The sequence below is a fragment of the Triturus cristatus genome, chromosome 2_2, assembly GCF_964204655.1.
Source record: "Triturus cristatus chromosome 2_2, aTriCri1.1, whole genome shotgun sequence".
In the NCBI taxonomy this organism is placed as follows: Eukaryota; Metazoa; Chordata; class Amphibia; order Caudata; family Salamandridae; genus Triturus; species Triturus cristatus.
In genome coordinates, this window is record NC_140582.1 from 1,170,625,573 (window position 1) to 1,170,643,184 (window position 17,612).

General features: G+C 48.0%; 1 protein-coding gene across 4 annotated transcripts in view; it reads left to right on the plus strand.

The window, feature by feature from the left end:
• Window positions 1-17,612, plus strand: part of ZNF638 (zinc finger protein 638) — a 994,232-nt gene that overhangs the window by 957,768 nt on the left and 18,852 nt on the right. The gene's annotated exons all lie outside the window — the stretch shown is intronic.

Consider the following 17,612-nt stretch of genomic DNA (forward strand, 5'->3'; position numbering starts at 1 on the left):
ATGATGACCCTATGGCCGCTCAGGCCCAACTTTCTCAGGACTGGGCAGAGGAATTGCGGGATGCCAGCGGTCTGGATACCTCCCCGGACGCTGGTTTCATCTCTCCTCCGACTGTGGCCTCGGAGGAGGGTGCAGCCTTCTCAGTGGTGCTGCGCAAGGCGGCCGAAGCCCTAGAGCTGGAGTTGCCTGCTGTGGCCGTGAGGACTAACGAAGAGAGAGAACTTTTTCGGCCGGATCCCATCGATCCGAAACAGAAAACTCTCCATGTGGACCCAAAGACAGGCCATGTTGTCAACGTTCCACACAAGAAGAGGAAATTGTACACCCCACACATCCCTGATGTGCCTGTAAAGGAAAGGGACTGTGCCACTTCACCTTTAAGACCCTCTTCTGTTCTTCCTGCTAAGCCTTTTTCTCATCCAAAGTCTCCCACACTTCCTCCATTCTCCACCACCACAGGAGGAGGAGGATGATTTAGGGGGTGGTAGAGGGATTAATGACCCTTTCACTGACCCTGATGATGCCACAGGACACATGGGATGACTGATGACCCAGTAGATCCTCCAGACCTTCCTGATCCCGATGCATACCCTGCAAAGCCATCTCCCCCAGATGACAATATTGGCTTTAGTCCGCTCATTGATAGGGCTGCCCAGTACCATGGTGTTCAAATGCATTCGGACCCCACAGAGGAAGACTTCCTACTAGACAAATTCGCAGTCGCAAAAGACAGTACAAACGTTACCCATGTTAAAAGGTTACATTAAGCATGACCCTGTAGGGGCTAGAATTCTAAATCCTAGAATTGATAAAAAATATAAACCCGCCCCAAATGATCCCACCTACATCAAAGGTCAACTTACCTTTGATTCTCTAGTAGTGACCAACGCTAGAAAGCGTGCCAACTCTCACACCTTCGGTGATGCTCCAGACAAGGAGTCTAAATTATTAGACGCTTCGGGCAAGCGAGTTGTTGCCCAGGCAGCTAATCTCTGAAGGATAGCCAATCCGCAGGCATTACTTGCCAGGTACGATGGGGCTCCTTATGACGAGCTTGAATCCCTAATGCATTTGCCTGATCAATACAAAAACAAAGCCAATGCTTTGATTCAAGAAGGCAAATTAATAAAAAATGCATCAATTAAATGTGCCCTCTATGCAGCAGATAGTGTATCTAGATCCATCAACACTAGTGTCTTACTAAGAAGACATGCCTGGCTGCGCATTTCTGGTTTCAAACAGGATTACAAACCACTATCCTCAATCAGCCGTTCAATCAGGAACAACTTTTCGGTCCAGCTGTAGATACAGCTTTAGAAAAAATGAAAAAGGACAGAGACTGCTAAGTCCATGTGAGCGTTAGTCTCTAGCCACAAGAGGTTGCTTTAGACGCTCCTTCTATAGAGGAGCATCCAGAAATATCAGTACATGCACTGTTGCTTCCTCCTATTAAAACACTACACAAACATCCCCAATAAGGGATATTTTAGAGGTGGGTACAGAGGAAATAACAAGGGTAGAGGCCAAGATAACAACACTCGCGCCTCTTCCACTAATGAACAGTGACTTCCCTCCAGACCATTCCACTCTGGTCAGAGGGAGACTCACAATTCCTACCTGTCTGGAATTCCATCACTACAGACAAGTGGGTAAGACAGATTATCCAGTATGGTTACTGCCTGGAACTTACTCCAACATACCACCCAAGCAGCGTCTGATTTCCACGGAACATCTGACACTCCTCAAACAGGAAGTTCTCTCACTGCTTCAAAAGCATGTCATAGAACCAGTCCCCATACAGCATCCAGGGACAGGAGTATACTCCCTGTATTTCCTAATGCCCAAAAAGGACAGTACGCTACAGCCAATATTGGACCTCAGACCTCTCAATCTCTACATACAGTCAGATCATTTTCACATGATCACTCTTCAACAGGTCCTTCCACTGCTTCAACAAGGCGACTTCCTTGCCACACTAGATCTCAAGGACGCCTACTTCCATATTCCCATACACCCATACACCCTGCTCACAGGAAATATCTAAGGTTCACAGTGGACGGCCAACACTATCAATTCAAAGTTCTCCCATTCGGTGTGACCACAGCACCCAGGGTATTCACAAAGTGCCTTGCGGTAGTAGCGGTGCACTTGCGAAGGCAGAAAATCCATGTATTTCCATACCTGGACGACTGGCTGATAAAAGCAAATTCACACAACCAGTGTGTTCGCCATACTGATCAAACCATTCAACTGCTACACAACTTGGGGTTTACAGTGAACTATACCAAGTCACACCTTCAGCCCTCCTACCTACATCAGTATTTAGGAGCCACAATAAACACTTCCAAAGCCCTAGCATACCCCAATCTAGCCAGGATAGCCAGTATGCAAACTCATCACCAATTTTCAACCCCAACACTCTCTTCCAACACAAGTAATTTAATGTAAATAAAATGTATAAAGCGCATTTATTACCCTAAGGCGTCCTGACGCTATTGAAACAGAGAACAGATAAGACAGAAGGGACGGCCAGTAGTGAAAACAGAGCAGGAAGGATTTTTTTTTCCTATTTTATGCAAGTGTTTATGCAGCTCATAGGGATGATGGCCTCTTGCATTTTCATTGTACTTCACGCAAGACTTCAGATGCGCCCTTTACATGAATGCTGAGCACGTCAGTGGAACCAGGCTCAAGGCCAACTTACAGATCTGGTGTTGATGAACAGCCACACCTATTGCTCTCTGCAGTGGTGGAACACAAAATCTTTCCAGAGGGCGGCCGTTCCTAGAACCACTTACACAGACTGCTAACAGCAGACTCATCACTCACCGGCTGGGGAGCCCATCTCCTAAACCACACAATTCAGGGCAGGTGGACCTCCCAACAAAAAGCACTCCATCAATCAACTAGAATTACTGGCAATATTTCTAGCGTTAGTCATTCGAAACATCTCCTCAAGAAAACCGTCCTAGTCTGCACGGACAGTATGACAGCCATGTATTACATACAGAAACAAGGAGGAACACAATCTTTGCAGTTGTCTCACCTAGCGCAAAGCATATGGAGATGAGCCATTCCACAAAACATGTATCTTCTGACGGAACATCTGCCAGGTGTGAACAATCCGATTGCAGATCTGTTAAGTCGTCAAACTCAATAGTTACACAAATGGGAACTTCACCTGAAAGTTCCTCAACCATTTTTCCAAATGTGGTGCCAACCAGACATAGATCTGTTCGCCACACACGAAACGCAAAATGCCCAACCTTCGCCGCCAGGTACCTACACCCGTTGTACAAGGGCAATGCGATATGGATGAACTGGTCAGGCAAATTTGCGTACGCTTTTACGCCACTCCCGCTCATTCCGCAAGTAGTACGCAAGCTCAAACAGTCTCTCAAGATGATCCTGGTTGCTCCCACATGGGCACGGCAACCATGGTTCACAACACTACTCGAACTGTCAGTAGTTCCACATCAGAAATTGAGTCTCTCCCCAAAGCTGCTAACTGAGAAAGTGGCTCTGTATATACTGTTCCTTAATAGGCACAGGGTGTACAGAGTCCACAGTCCCCCAGGTTTGACAGAGGTTAAAGTTAGGTATAACCTTACTCTCTGAAGTGGTAGCTTGGTCGAGCAGTAAGGCAGTACCAGAGGACAGTGTAAAGCATTTGTTGTACACACTCAGTCAGCAAATGGTTTCACACACTCAATAACTGAACTCTAGGCCAATAGTTTATATATAAAAAATATGCTTGTTTTATTTTAGAACCAACACAGGAGTTAAAATATACTTTCTCAACAGTAGATGTTTCATACAAATACTTTTGCAGTATGCAATAGATTTTAGTAAACAGTTACAAGAGGTTGCAGTAGGCAACTCTATTTTTAAACACAGCAATACATTGAGTTCAATGGTAAATTCAAGTTATTTGCAACAGATTACTTTTTAGATTACTTTTGGAATTCCAGGACTGGATCCTAGATTCAGTCCTGGGTCCGTTCTCAGAATCAAGTGATGAAAGTCGACTTAAGTACTGTGATTTTTAACTAATATTTAACTAATATTTAACTATTTTAAAAGTTGACACTTAGAAAATATTTCAGAGAAAACAATCAATGATTCCCTATGGAAGAAAATGCAGGTTACAGGTACAGTATGTTCTCGTTACTTTTGTAATCCAGTACTGGGTGCCTAGACTCAGTACTGGGACCTTTATCCAAAACAGGTAAGCAATTACGTTTTCAGATATTATACGATTTTTGAAGAATATTTAAAGATTGCAGAAATCGACACTTAAAAGAAATTTCACAGAACAACAGTCAATGGTTTCCTATGGAAGAAAATTGAGTTAAGGGTAAGTACAGTTGTAGAGATTTTTCATAGTCCGTGCTGGGCATCAAGATCCAGCACTGGGAGTTCACCTAGGAACAGGTGAGTAAATTCGTTTTTGTCACTCGGCTGATTTTTGGTGAATATTTGAAGATTTGAAAAGTCCACACTTGGAAGAAATTTAAGGAAAAAGCCAGTCAATGTTACCCTATGAGGAAAATAGAGTTTGCGGTTTAAGGGTAAGTACTCGACTGGCAGAGTTGAGGTTCTGGGCACAGACTCGGGGGTCTCCCAGGGTCAGGTAGGTACAGTTGGTTCACCCTCAGCGGCTCTAGGGCGGCCGGGTGCAGAGAGTTAGGCCCAATGTTATCCTATGAGGGATAGGGGGGCCTTGTTTGGTGGCTGCTGACTGGCAAGCCACGCGGCTGTGGGAGCTGGGCTCCTGGTCACTTACTCAGGGCAAGTAGGGAAGTAGGAAGGAGTAGAGTTTTCACTGCCAGGGCCACTCGGGCGGCTGGGGGCAGTGTGCTTTTGAGCCTTCGGGCGCTCAATGGATGTCAATGGGAAATCTCCGGTTAGGAAAAAGACTGCAAGCTCGGGGACGAGGACTCTTCAGGTGCCACCACCACTTCGAGAGGTAAGTTGGGTAGTTGGAGGATAGGTAGGTACCCCGGGATTGGGCACAGGGGGCTAGGTGTCGGGAAATCGTACCCTCAGTTGATCGCGGTTGGGGGGCACCTGGTTCTGAGGCTTCACGCTTCTTCCGGAATGTCGAGGGGGGTCCTTGGGTGCCGGACTCGGGGTCACAGTCGCCGTGGGGTCGTCCTCAGGGTCTTTGTTCACTCCGGCACTGGCCAGGCTCGGCTGGTGCAGAGTGTGCTGGGTTCGCGGTTCCGGGCTGCTGCCAGGGGTTAGAGATAGGTTTCAAATAGAGCCTCTACTCATGGGAGTCCCAGGGGCTTGGAGCCAAACGGTAGCATGCTCCTCCGGGGTTGGTGAGGTTGCTGGCCACGAGAGATGCCGCGCTGGAGCAGGAGCAGGTTCGAGGGTCGACAGGCCGGTAGGGCTGGGGCCAAAGCAGTTGGTGTCTTCCTCTTTTTAGCAGCTGCAGGGCAGGTCTTTGTTCTTCTTGCTCTTCTTGTAGTTTCGAATCTGGAATCTGGGGAAGGAAGGTTCAGGGTGCCCCTAAATACTAGATTTAGGGGCGTTACAGGTAGGTGAAGGGCAGGGGCCAATGGGTCCCTGTCGTGGGGTGGGTACACCCCCTATCCTGCCTCTCTCCTGTGGGAGGGGGGCAGGAGCCTAGTTCTGATTGGGCAGGGCTTCCCATCTTCAAGATGGCGAGAGCCCGGAGATGTGCTTCACCTCTCCTCCCTCACCTGAGGGGTGGGGTGGGCAGGCTGGCACATCCCCTGTCCTTATTTGGGGTTTCCGGCCAAGCTTCCCGCCAGAGTGGGGGGTTGCAGTGGCCTGGGGAAACTCCAAATGGCGGCCTGCCTTTGAAGCTTCCCTTTGCTCATCCTGGGGGAGGAGATTTCTCACCTCACCCAGGATGTGCATTGTTGCAGGCCCGGGAGAGCAGGGGCTCTCCCACCCAGGGGTCCAGCAACGTGTCTGCTGTGTGGCAGCCTGGGCAGCCTCAGAGCAGACGTGGATTGTAAGTTAGCTGTAAGGGGGCATCTCTAAGATGCCCTCTGGGGTGCTTAGTACATTAAATCCTACACTGGCATCAGTGTGGGTTCAATGTGCTGAGAAGTTTGATACCAAACTTCCCAGGCTTCAGTGTTGCCAATATGGTGCTGTGGAGCTCGTGTTTGACAAGCTCTCAGCACCATGTACTCTTAAATGACAGCACTGCACTTACAGTGCCCAGGAATGGACCCGGGTACTGTAGGGGCACAGGGCTCCTGCTCCTGTGCCCACACCATAGGCGTAATGCACCCAGCTAGAGGGGTGGCTGACATATGCCTTGGCAGTGTGGGTGTTGGGCATGGCACACAGATGTGCCATGTCGACTTCATTTTGTCCTGCACCCAGACACTCAGCCTGCAAAGGCAGTGTGTGTGTGTAAGGGTACAGGGCCCCTAATGGTGGCACAATGAGTGCTGCAGCCCTTAGAGGCCTTCCCTGGTCACAAGGCCCTGGGTACCTAGGGTACCATTCACCAGGGGCTGACATGTGGCCAGGGTTTGCCAATCGGGTGTTTGTGTTTTAGGGAAGGAACATAGGCCCTGGGCATCGGATTGGCAGGGGTCCAGGGTACACTCAGTCAAAGTACATTCAGCAATTCAGCAAAAAGTGGGGGCATACCATGCAAGGAAGATGGCACTTTCTCACACAACCCCCAACCCCCCCCCCCCCCCCCCCCCCCCCCCCCAAACGAAAGGTGATGAGACTAACCTTGCCCTATGAAGTCTTCATTGTCTAAGTGGAAGAACCTGGAAAGTCCATCTGCATTGGCATGGGCAGTCCCTGGTCTGTGTTCCACTTCAAAGTCCATTCCCTGTAGGGGGATGGACCACCTTAGTAGTTTTGGATGAAGTGAGTACCAAACAGGTATGGCCTCAACTTCTTCAGGGACCAAACCACAGCAAAGGCCTCCCTCTCAATGACACTCCAACGCTGCTCTCTGGGGAGTAGCCTCCTGCTTATAAAAGCAACAGGTTGGTCTTGGCCTTCATCATTGGTCTGGGATAGGACCGCTCCTATCCCTAGCTCAGAGGCATCAGTCTGCACTATGAACTGCTTGGCATAATCTGGAGCTTTTAGAATTGGTGCTGAGCACATTGCTTCTTTTAGGGTGTCAACAGCCTTTTGGCAACTAACTGTCCAGTTAACCTTCTTGGGCATCTTCTTGGAGGTGAGTTCTGTGAGGGGGGTCACAATGGACCCATACCCCTTCACAAACCTCCTGTAGTACCCAGTCAAGCCAAGGAATTCCCTGACTTAGGTCTGGGTTGTTAGAGCTATCCAGTCCATGATGGCCTGGATCTTGGGTTGTAAGTGCTGTACCTGGCCTCCACCTACAAGGTGGCCCAAGTACACCACAGTGCCCTGCCCTATCTGGCATTTGGATGCCTTGATAGTGAGACCTGCATTGTGCAGAGCCTCTAAAACTTTCCCAAGGTGGATCAGGTGATCCTGCCAGGTGGAGCTAAAGACAGCAATATCATCAAGATAAGCTGCACTAAAGGACTCCAGCCCAGCCAGGACATGGTTCACCAGCCTCTGGAAAGTGGCAGGGGCATTCTTTAACCCAAAGGGCATCACAGTAAACTGGTAATGCCCATCAGGGGTGGAGAATGCTGTCTTTTCGTCTGCTCCTGGGGCTATGCCAATCTGCCAGTACCCTGCAGTTAAGTCAAAGGTACTGAGGAATTGGGCAGCCCCTAATTTATCGATCAGCTCATCTGCTCTTGGGATAGGGTGAGCATCTGTCTTAGTGACAGAGTTGAGCCCTCTATAGTCCACACAGAACCTCATCTCTCTTTTCACCTTGTTGATGAGGTTTGGGAACTAGAACCACTGGGCTGGCCGAGGGGCTCTCAGAGGGTTCAATGACCCCTAACTCCAGCATCTTGCTGACCTCAGCTTTGATGCTTTCCTTGACTTGGTCTGACTGTCGATAGATTTTGTTTTTGACAGGTGCACTGTCACCAGTGTCCACATCATGGGTACACCAGCTTGTGAGACCAGGGGTCAGGGAAAAGAGGCTAGCATACTGCTGCAAGACTTGCTTGCAGTCAGTTTGCTGTTGGGCAGAGAGGGTGTCTGAGAAGACCACACCATCTACTGATCCATCTTTTGGGCTGTAGGAGAGGAGATCAGGGAGAGGTTCACTTTCTGCTTCCTGCTCCTCGTCCGTCACCATCAGCATGGTGATGTCAGCCCTGTCATTGTAGAGCTTGAGGCGGTTCACATGGATAACCCTTTTGGGTGTCCTGCTAGTGCCCAGGTCAACTAAGTAGGTGACCTCACTCTTTCTTTCTAGGATAGGGTAAGGGCCACTCCATTTATATTGGAGAGCCCTTGGTGCCACTGGCTCCAAAACCCACACCTGTTGCCCAGGTTGAAATTCAACCAGTGCAGCTTTTTGGTCATACCAGTGCTTCTGGAGCTCCTGGCTGGCCTCAAGGTTCTTGGATGCTTTTTCCATGTACTCAGCCATTCTGGACCTTAGGCCAAGTACATAGTCCACTAAGTCTTGTTTGGGCTCTTGAAGAGGCCTCTCCCAGCCCTCTTTTACAAGACAAAGTGGTCCACTCACAGGATGACCAAACAGAAGTTCAAAGGGTGAGAAATCTACTCCCTTCTGTGGTACTTCCCTGAAAGCGAAAAGCAGGCATGGAAACAGGACATCCATCTCCTTTTGAGTTTGTCAGGGAGCCCCATGATCATACCTTTCAATGTCTTGTTGAATCTCTCAACAAGGCCATTGGTTTGTGGGTGGTAGGGGGTAGTAAACGTATACTGCACCCCACACTCTTTCCACATGTGTTAGGAAAGCAGACATGAAGTTGGAACCTCTGTCTGAAACCACCTCCTTAGGAAAACCCACCCTGGTGAAGACACCCAGAAGGGCCTTGGCTACTGCAGGAGCTGTAGTAGTCCTAAGTGGAATTGCTTCAGAGTACCTAGTGGCATGATCCACTAACACTAGAATAAATTTGTTCCCTGAGGCTGTGGGAGGTTCAAGTGGACCCACAATGTCCACGCCTACCCTTTCAAAGGGGACCCCCACCACTGGTAGTGGGATGATGGGGGCCTTTGCGTGGCCACCTGTCTTGCCACTGGCCTGACAGGTAACACAGGAGCTGACCAACTCCTTCACCTTTTGGTGCATCTGGGGCCAGTAAAAGTGACTTAGTAGCCTTTCCCAAGTTTTGGATTGCCCCAGATGTCCAGCTAGGGGGATGTCATGAGCCAAAGTTAGGAGGAACTCCCTGTATTTCTGTGGCACTACCACCCTCCTGGTGGCTCCAGGAGTGGGGTTTCTTGCCTCAGCATACAGTAATCCCTCTTCCCAATAAGCTCTGTGTGAGAAGTTGGCCTGATGTATGATGTCACTAGTTCTAGTGTACACCTTATATCAGTCCAAATACCCTTATGGTGATTGGTTGTAAAGTCAACCTTATAGACCAGCTATCCTAGTGGTAGCATGGACAAGAGCAGTCTTAGGCTAAACTCTGAATGGCATGTGAAGCCAGCTGTGATACCATATATAATCCCTTGAATACCAAATGAAAGGACACCACAACAGATATATATATAAAATAAAGTGTATTTATTCTAGTCAAACCCTCAGCACTCTTTATGAGATTAGAGGTAAGTACAACAGTCTTATTTAAGCATACATTAAGTCACACAGGTAAGTAATACAGTTAGGCCCTAGGGGCCACGCAAACCATATACTAAGTAAGTGGTATAAGAACCACTGTCACGGAAATAGAATAGGCCTAGGCCTAGGGAATCGCTGGGGCTACACTACACTAGCGTTAGTTAGGAAGTGGGAGGCCCACGGGATTCGTGTGCAGAGTGGAAACACTCACGCGTAATGCGTAAAAGTCTATAGCAATAGTACAGTTTAGAAAACGGTAGATTTAGGACACTTCCGGAGTAGCTAGGAAGTTGAGACTTGAAAACTAGACACTAGGATAGTCACTATCCTGATGAGCACCGGAGTACCCAAGTTACCTAGCCCACAGGCTGCGGGTGCATAGGGGTGAAGATGCGTCGTTTTCGTCGTCGACTCCTATGGATGCCTGAAGAAAGATGCTGACAGGCAGTCAGTGAAGAGTGTCCGGTGGATCCCAAGGCTGGGATCAAGAAGAGAAGAAACCTGCAAGCAGAAGGGACAGAGTCAAGGTCACTAGCCAGTGACCACGTGGAACCAGGAAGGAACCAGGCGAGGTCGTGAAGATTGCAGGTGGAGGTGAAGCTTGTCGCTGCAGCCAGGAGGACCAGGAAGCGTCGGACGACCAGGACCAGGAGGCGAGCTGTCCCACGAAGGCTCTTGCTGTCAGCGGCGTCGAAGCTGGACTAGGACTCACCAAGCCTTGGCAAGCGGAACCCACGAAGAACGAAGGACTTGCTTCTGGTGCAGACCAGGAAGGTCTGGGGTGCTTCTTCTTTGCAGAGAAGCGGGAGCCAGTCTGGAGGAGCCAAACCAGCGCAGAAGATTTCAGGGAGCGTCGTCACAAAGGCCACCAGCCAGCGGGCAAGCAACCGGACAGACGCGGCAAGCAGGAAAATGCAGAAGGGCCCCACGCAGGACTCGTGGAGTGTGGGGGGCTGATCTTCGGTGCAGATGGTGCTTGGGGTTGGGGCTTCTCAATCCCCGGTGCACAACTTCGAGGGTGCCTCAGAAGCTGCGCGTTAAGTTACTAGCCACTTTTTCCAGGTAGCCGGTCCCACGTCGCTCGTCGCCTCCACGGATCTCAGCTTTGCTGTGGATGTGGATCGGGGTCGGAGAAGTCTGGAAGTCAAGGCTCTGGTCGGGCTCTGCAGTCGGTTCCTCGTAGAACGTGGGCAAAGCAAAGGGTAGTTGTTGTAATCTAGGAAGTTTATAATGCATCTACTCTCTGTTTCTGTCCTTGCCTTGCTGCTCAGTCTGTGTGATGTCATCGGAATGTTGAGTGTGTGAGTGGAAGAAAAGATCAGTTGGAGATGGGCTGAGCAGCAGGGAGGCTGCTCCTGGTGGGGCATCAATGGATATTAATCAAAGCCTAATCTGAACTTGTTGTGGATCCTATCTAAAGAATAAAGCTAAGATCTTGGACCACATCTCCTGGATTACCTGGCTTTCTTTTGATTGTAACACTGGCGACGAGTTAGAAGAACCTGCGTGCTGATTGGACTTTTAAAACTGAATTTTCAGTAAGTTAATCTTCTGGATTTGAAGGAACTTGGCGCCCCTAATGCCCCACCAGTGACCCTGTCAACGGTCGCCCACAACTCAAGGTGCCAGTTCCTGCTACATTGTTTCTGTATTGGCCTGCTGTAACCTGCTGTGGAAGAGCAGGACACTGGACATCCTGACATCTGAGGATACCTTTGGCCTGAGACTCAAGCTTAATTTAGATTAAACACAAAGAGAGGCGCTGTGGGCGTTTAGTTGTCAACTGCCTGCGTGTGGAGGTGAGCGCCAAAATGGGAGTTTAAAACTTTGGATGAGTTTCCCAGTGAGGAATTTTTGACTACAATGGAGCCTGTTTGAGCCCTTTTTGTGATCTGAGCGGTTTGGTGCATGACCGTTTCCCCGCACTTTCCTTGTGTTGCGGGTGGGGCTTGGAAGAGAGAACCGACGTGCCGCTGCTGGCGTGAACCTTTATTGTGGTGAGACGAGACCTTTCATTCTATACAACATACTGGCTTCTCTACCTTATATAGTAGTAGTTTCTTCTCACAACATTTAAAAATTTGAAATCATGCGCGTGTTGCCAATGTCGCGTGCACTCTTACCTACATGATGGAGTTTTACAGTTCGTGGGGGAAGCTTCTGTGACGTCGTGGTTTCTGCGAGGCTCTGGGCTGCTGAGAGTCGATTTTCACCATAAACGTGCCCTAAGCCATCCGGCACAGCGTGCATTACGTGCAGCCATTTTGGGTTTTGCTGCAGATGTTATTTACTGTCCTTATGTTGCCAACCAAGGTTCCTCATTTTCTCCGCTATTAACGATGCAGCAAGTGTAGCGCGGGAAAGTACAAGACGGGTGGCATTTGTGGCTCACTGCATGTACTCTAACAATGCTATTCAAGCATTTGGACATTTCTGATGACGTCGCTGTGTTCTTTCGGAGAAATCTTCGGCATTGAGTTTTGAGCATCAGCGCATTGGATGGAGACAGCTTGCAGCTCGCTGTCAGAGAGTCGGTATGGCGAGGACCTCGGGTGAGAAGTCGCTCACCGGTCACGTGACTGTTTGGTTAAATTTCCTTAATGTGAAGTCTGAGTTTGTGCTGTAATGGTTAACGCCATCCTTATGCATTCGTTTTGTTTTCCATGTTCTTTCAAGGATATTTGAAGTGATGAATGAATGTTGTCTGGTATGTCATATCACCAGTATATGGTGTTAGGTGTGTGTAGGTGAGAGATTATGTATGTCCTAAGTCCTGGGTTTTTGCAGAAGAGGAGGGTGTTTGTGTCACTTTCTCTTTGTGTCACCTTCTAAGTCCTGCGGGTGTAGCTGCACTGAAGTGCGTAAAGGGGTGTTGTAGGGGAGGTGTTTCGTGTGTCCAGTCCTGGGAGCTGGTGTTCATGAGTGTTGTTCTTGTGTGTGTTTGTATGAAAAGAGGGAGAAAGAGAGTATTGTGTCTCTGGTTTTGTGTGTCTCTGGTTTTGTTAGTGTATGTTTTTATATAACTACTTTGCCTTGTGCAAGGTTTGGTCTGTGTGTCACGAGTACGCACGTTAGACTCTTGATTTTGAGACTTCTCAGACTTACCTGTCTGGTTTTTACCCTTGTGTTGGTGGTTGCCTCGTGTGAGGTGTCGGTCTGTGCGTTACGGGTGCGCACATGAGAAGACTCCTTCTTTTGAAGCTTCTCTGATTTGCCTGTTTGGTTTTACCCTTTGTATTGGTTCTTACCTCGTGTGAGGTGTTGGATTGTGCGTTACAGGTGCGCACATGAGAGGTCTACCTTTTGAGTAGCTTCTCTGATTTGCTTGTTTGGTTTTACCCTCTGAATTGCTTGTTACCTCGTGTGAGGTGTTGGACTGTGCGTTACGGGTGCGCACAAGAGTATTTCTATCATCCTGTTGTTAAGGGTTGCTAAATTACCCTTTAGTGTTACGTCTTGAGGCTTTGTGTTATTTTTGAAGCTCATTGGTATTTTGGTATGTGTGTCTTTCTATCATCGCACAATTTATTTATTTAGTCTTGTTGCATAAATGTACATTGTTCTTGCATTTTACTATCTTCATATATTGCTTGAAAGTACATTGTTATTGCATTTTACTATCTTCATGATTTGCAAAATAGGACATTGTTTTTGCATGTTCATATTTTCACTAATTTGATGAGGGGGGGGAATGTGTTGTAATCTAGGAAGTTTATAATGCATCTACTCTCTGTTTCTGTCCTTGCCTTGCTGCTCAGTCTGTGTGATGTCATCGGAATGTTGAGTGTGTTTGAGTGGAAGAAAAGATCAGTTGGAGATGGGCTGAGCAGCAGGGAGGCTGCTCCTGGTGGGGCATCAATGGATATTAATCAAAGCCTAATCTGAACTTGTTGTGGATCCTATCTAAAGAATAAAGCTAAGATCTTGGACCACATCTCCTGGATTACCTGGCTTTCTTTTGATTGTAACAGTAGTCTCTTGATGGTGCCTGTTTGCACAGGGTAGCCACTCCTTGGCTACAAGGGAGATTCTTCAGTCTTCTTCTTATGTCGAAGGTCCAGAGTTTCTGTTCAGTTTTGCAGGTTCAGGATAATCTAAAGTCTTGAGGCCCAACTCCCACTCTTATACTAATCTGGGGGGCTGGGATACCTGCTAGGTCACGCCTTATGGGTGGGACCTGGGAGGGGGTGGTTACACCCACTTCCCTTTGTCCAGTTTCGCGCCAGAGCTGGGGCTGGAGTGCCCCAGCGCCGGTTGGAACTGGACTATGCAAGGAACACCTTGTGTGCCCCAGGCATGTCTCATTCCTTTCAGCCCACCCTGCCCCAATACACTAAAGGCTGTCTGGGGAGGTGCTAGCACCTCCCCAAGCAGGAAACCTATTGTCCAAGCCTCCCTTGCCAGGATCACTCCCAGCAGCAGGGGGTCAGACTCGTGTCTGTGGCAGCAGCATCCATTTTGTGATGCTGAGGCTTTGGTTAGAGTTAAACAGCAAAGTAGGATTTTAACATGTCTCTCCCTCTAGAAGGGAGGAATAATATCCTCATCACCAGAAATGGTATGGGGGTATTATTCCAAAGTGTTAGACACCTTACACGACATGTTTTGATGAAGCCAAACCATAGTTACCATAACCGTTTAAGATTATAAGGCACTTTAAGAGTATATGGTAGGCTATATCATAGAACAGCTATAAGGACATGGTTCCGAAAGCTGCAGACAGGCTCAGCTCATGCTAGAGCACCATCTCACATGTTACCAAGCACTCTGCCTCCAGGATTGTTAAGGCCTGCCATAGGAGTGACTGATAGGTACACATGTGTCTATATGTAAGTTAGGTATAGGAATACTACACCTAAGCAAGGGGTGATTACACGACCTTGCCCCAGCTGAGTGATCAGCCAGTTGTGTCAAAATGGAAGGCCAGGCCAGGGGTGGCATAATACATGCTGCAGCCCCTGGGAGGCCTAGGGTACACCTATGCCCTGGGTACCTAGGGTACACTGTACAGGGTCCAATAAGGTGATCCTTACCAATTGGTTATGTACCTAGGATACATGGAGTCCATCTTAAAGAGAGCAGACAGCCTGAGACCCTGAATGGCAGGATCTCAGGCCAACTAAGTCGAAAAACCAGCTAGACACTAGGCAAAAAGTTGGGGGTAACCATAGTCAGATATCTACCTTCCTACACTCTGTGAGTACCACTGACATCTCCCCTTGCTTCTGAAACAGCTTGCTGCCTCAGGCTTTCAAGAGTGGGACAGTCTCGCTGACCCTGGCACAGCTCTTCCCTAGAGGGTCCCCCTGGGCCCAAGAGTTCAACCTGGTAAGGGTCAAGCTCCATGGACTCAGTTCCCTCAGGGGAATCCAAATCCTCTCCCTGGGGAGAGGGGTCCTGAATGTTTTGCTGTGTAGAAGCTGGTTTCCCAGTCTTCTTTCCTTTTCTCTTGGTTGGCTGGGCCATTATTTCAGGCTCCAGACCTACTTTTTCACCCTTCCTCTTGCTCTGAGCTCTGGTTTGCACACACACCAATTCAGGGATGCCCTGCATGGCTGCATTGGCATTTAACTCAACCTCCGATCCCCCCCCCTCCTCCTCCTCCCCCCCTGATTTGCTCAGGGTTCACCTCTGATCCCATTTGTATGCTTGCTGCCCCAGGAGTAGCTGTACTGGGTGCCTTAGGGGCTTTGTTTTGGGGGCAAGCTACAGTTGGGTGCCCTTGCTTCTTACAGTAATTACACCAGGCCTTTAAGGGATCAAAGTTCTTCCCCCTATATGGTTGGGGCACATAGGGAGTAGTTTGGGTCCCACCCACCTGAACATGTTTTTGGGGCCCTTTGGAAGACTCAGACTTTTTATCTTGAGGATTCTCACCACCTTTCCCCTGGGGAGGTTTTGGGACCACTTTCTTTTGGTCACCCCCAGTGGCTGTCTTGGTCACCCTAGTCTTGACCCAGTGGTCTGCCTTCTTTCCCAATTCTTGGGGAGAAATTAGACCTAGGTCTACCAAATGCTGATGCAACTTCTCATTTGTGCAGTTACTTAATATATGTTCCTTCATGAATAAATTATACAATCCAGTAAAATCCTGCACACCATGTCCAGCTAACCAACCATCCAGTGTCTTCACTGAGAAGTCTACAAAATCAATCCAGGACTGGGTCTAGGTTTTGTGAGCCCCCCTGAATCTAATTCTATACTCCTCAGTGGTGAATCCAAATCCCTCAATCAGAGCTCTCTTCATGAGGTCATAGGATCCTGCTTCTGGCCCAGAAAGGGTCAGAAGCCTGTCTCTGCAGTTACCAGAGAACAGTTCCCACAGGAGTGCCCCCCAGAGAAGTTTCCTTACTTTTTGGATATCACAAGCCCTCTCAAAGGCTGGTAACCAATTGGTGATATCCTCACCTTCCTCAAATTTAGGGACAATCCCTTTGGGGATTTTAAGGTCAGAAGTTTCCTCCCTATCCTTATTTTTATTGTGGTGCCACCATTGATGGGTGCTAAACCCATCTCTCTCCTTTCTTTTTCTAGAGCCAGGAGTCTGGACTCTAGCTCGTCTTTTGCCCAGCCTCAAAAGGCTGTCCTCTTCACTGGTGGGTCCCCCAGTGTTCTCTCTGGTACCAGAGCCACCTGTGTAGTCTCTAGGTGCCCAGATGCTAATCCTTGGATTGGAGGGTATGGGTGCCTCTCCTCCCTAGGGAATAGCATGGGGGGGTTATTGTCAACCTACTCTGCTTCCCTTTCCTCATCTGACTGGCCATCGCCATGTTCAGATGGGTGGTCCTTAGCATACTCAGCCAAGAGCTCCTGGAGCCCTAGTTTGGTTGGATGCCGGCCCATTGTTAAATTTTTAAGTTTGCATAAGGACCTCAATTCCTTGAAAGACAAGTGTAAGTAAGGTGTGAGGTCGAGCTCCTCCACCAGGTCCATGTTATTATCACTAACAGCTGGGTTTGTTTGAGACATTCTAACCTGACAGTTCTAACCCTCTACCCTGACTGTAGGGACTTTTATTTTTCTAAAATTCTAATGGGACTTAAGCAAGGCCCTAGCACGACTTTTAGTAATTTTGGAAAAGACCAATCAGAATTCTAAAGGCAATTTTTAAGAGTTCTGTCGTGTGATCAGATGGTAACCAAGTAGTCCAACAAATGCAAGTTTGTATCCCACCGCTGCCACCAATGTGAGAAAGTGGCTCTGTATATACTGTTCCTTAATAGGTACAGGGTGTACAGAGTCCATAGTCCCCCAGGGTTTGACAGAGGTTAAAGTTGGGTATAACCTTACTCTCTGAAGTGGTAGGTTGGTCGAGCAGTAAGGCAGTACCAGAGGATAGTGTAAAGCATTTGTTGTACACACTCAGTCAGCAAATGGTCTCACACACTCAAGAACTGAACTCTAGGCCAATGGTTTATATATAACAAAATATATACTTGTTTTATTTTAGAACCAACACTTGGAGTTAAAATATTCTTTCTCAACAATAGATGTTTCATACAAATACTTTTGCAGAATGCAATAGATTTTAGTAAACAGTTACAAGAGGTTGCAGTAGGCAACTCTATTTTTAAACACAGCAATACATTGAGTTCAATGGTAAATTCAAGTCATTTGCAACAGATTACTTTTTAGTTTACTTTTGGAATTCCAGGACTGGATCCTAGATTCAGTCCTGGGTCCGTTCTCAGAATCAAGTGATGAAAGTCGACTTAAGTACTGTGATTTTTAACTAATATTTAACTATTTTAAAAGTTGACACTTAGAAAATATTTCAGAGAAAACAATCAATGATTCCCTATGGAAGAAAATGCAGGTTACAGGTACAGTATGTTCTCGTTACTTTTGTAATCCAGTACTGGGTGCCTAGACTCAGTACTGGGACCTTTATCCAAAACAGGTAAGCAATTACTTTTTCAGATATTATACGATGTTTGAAGAA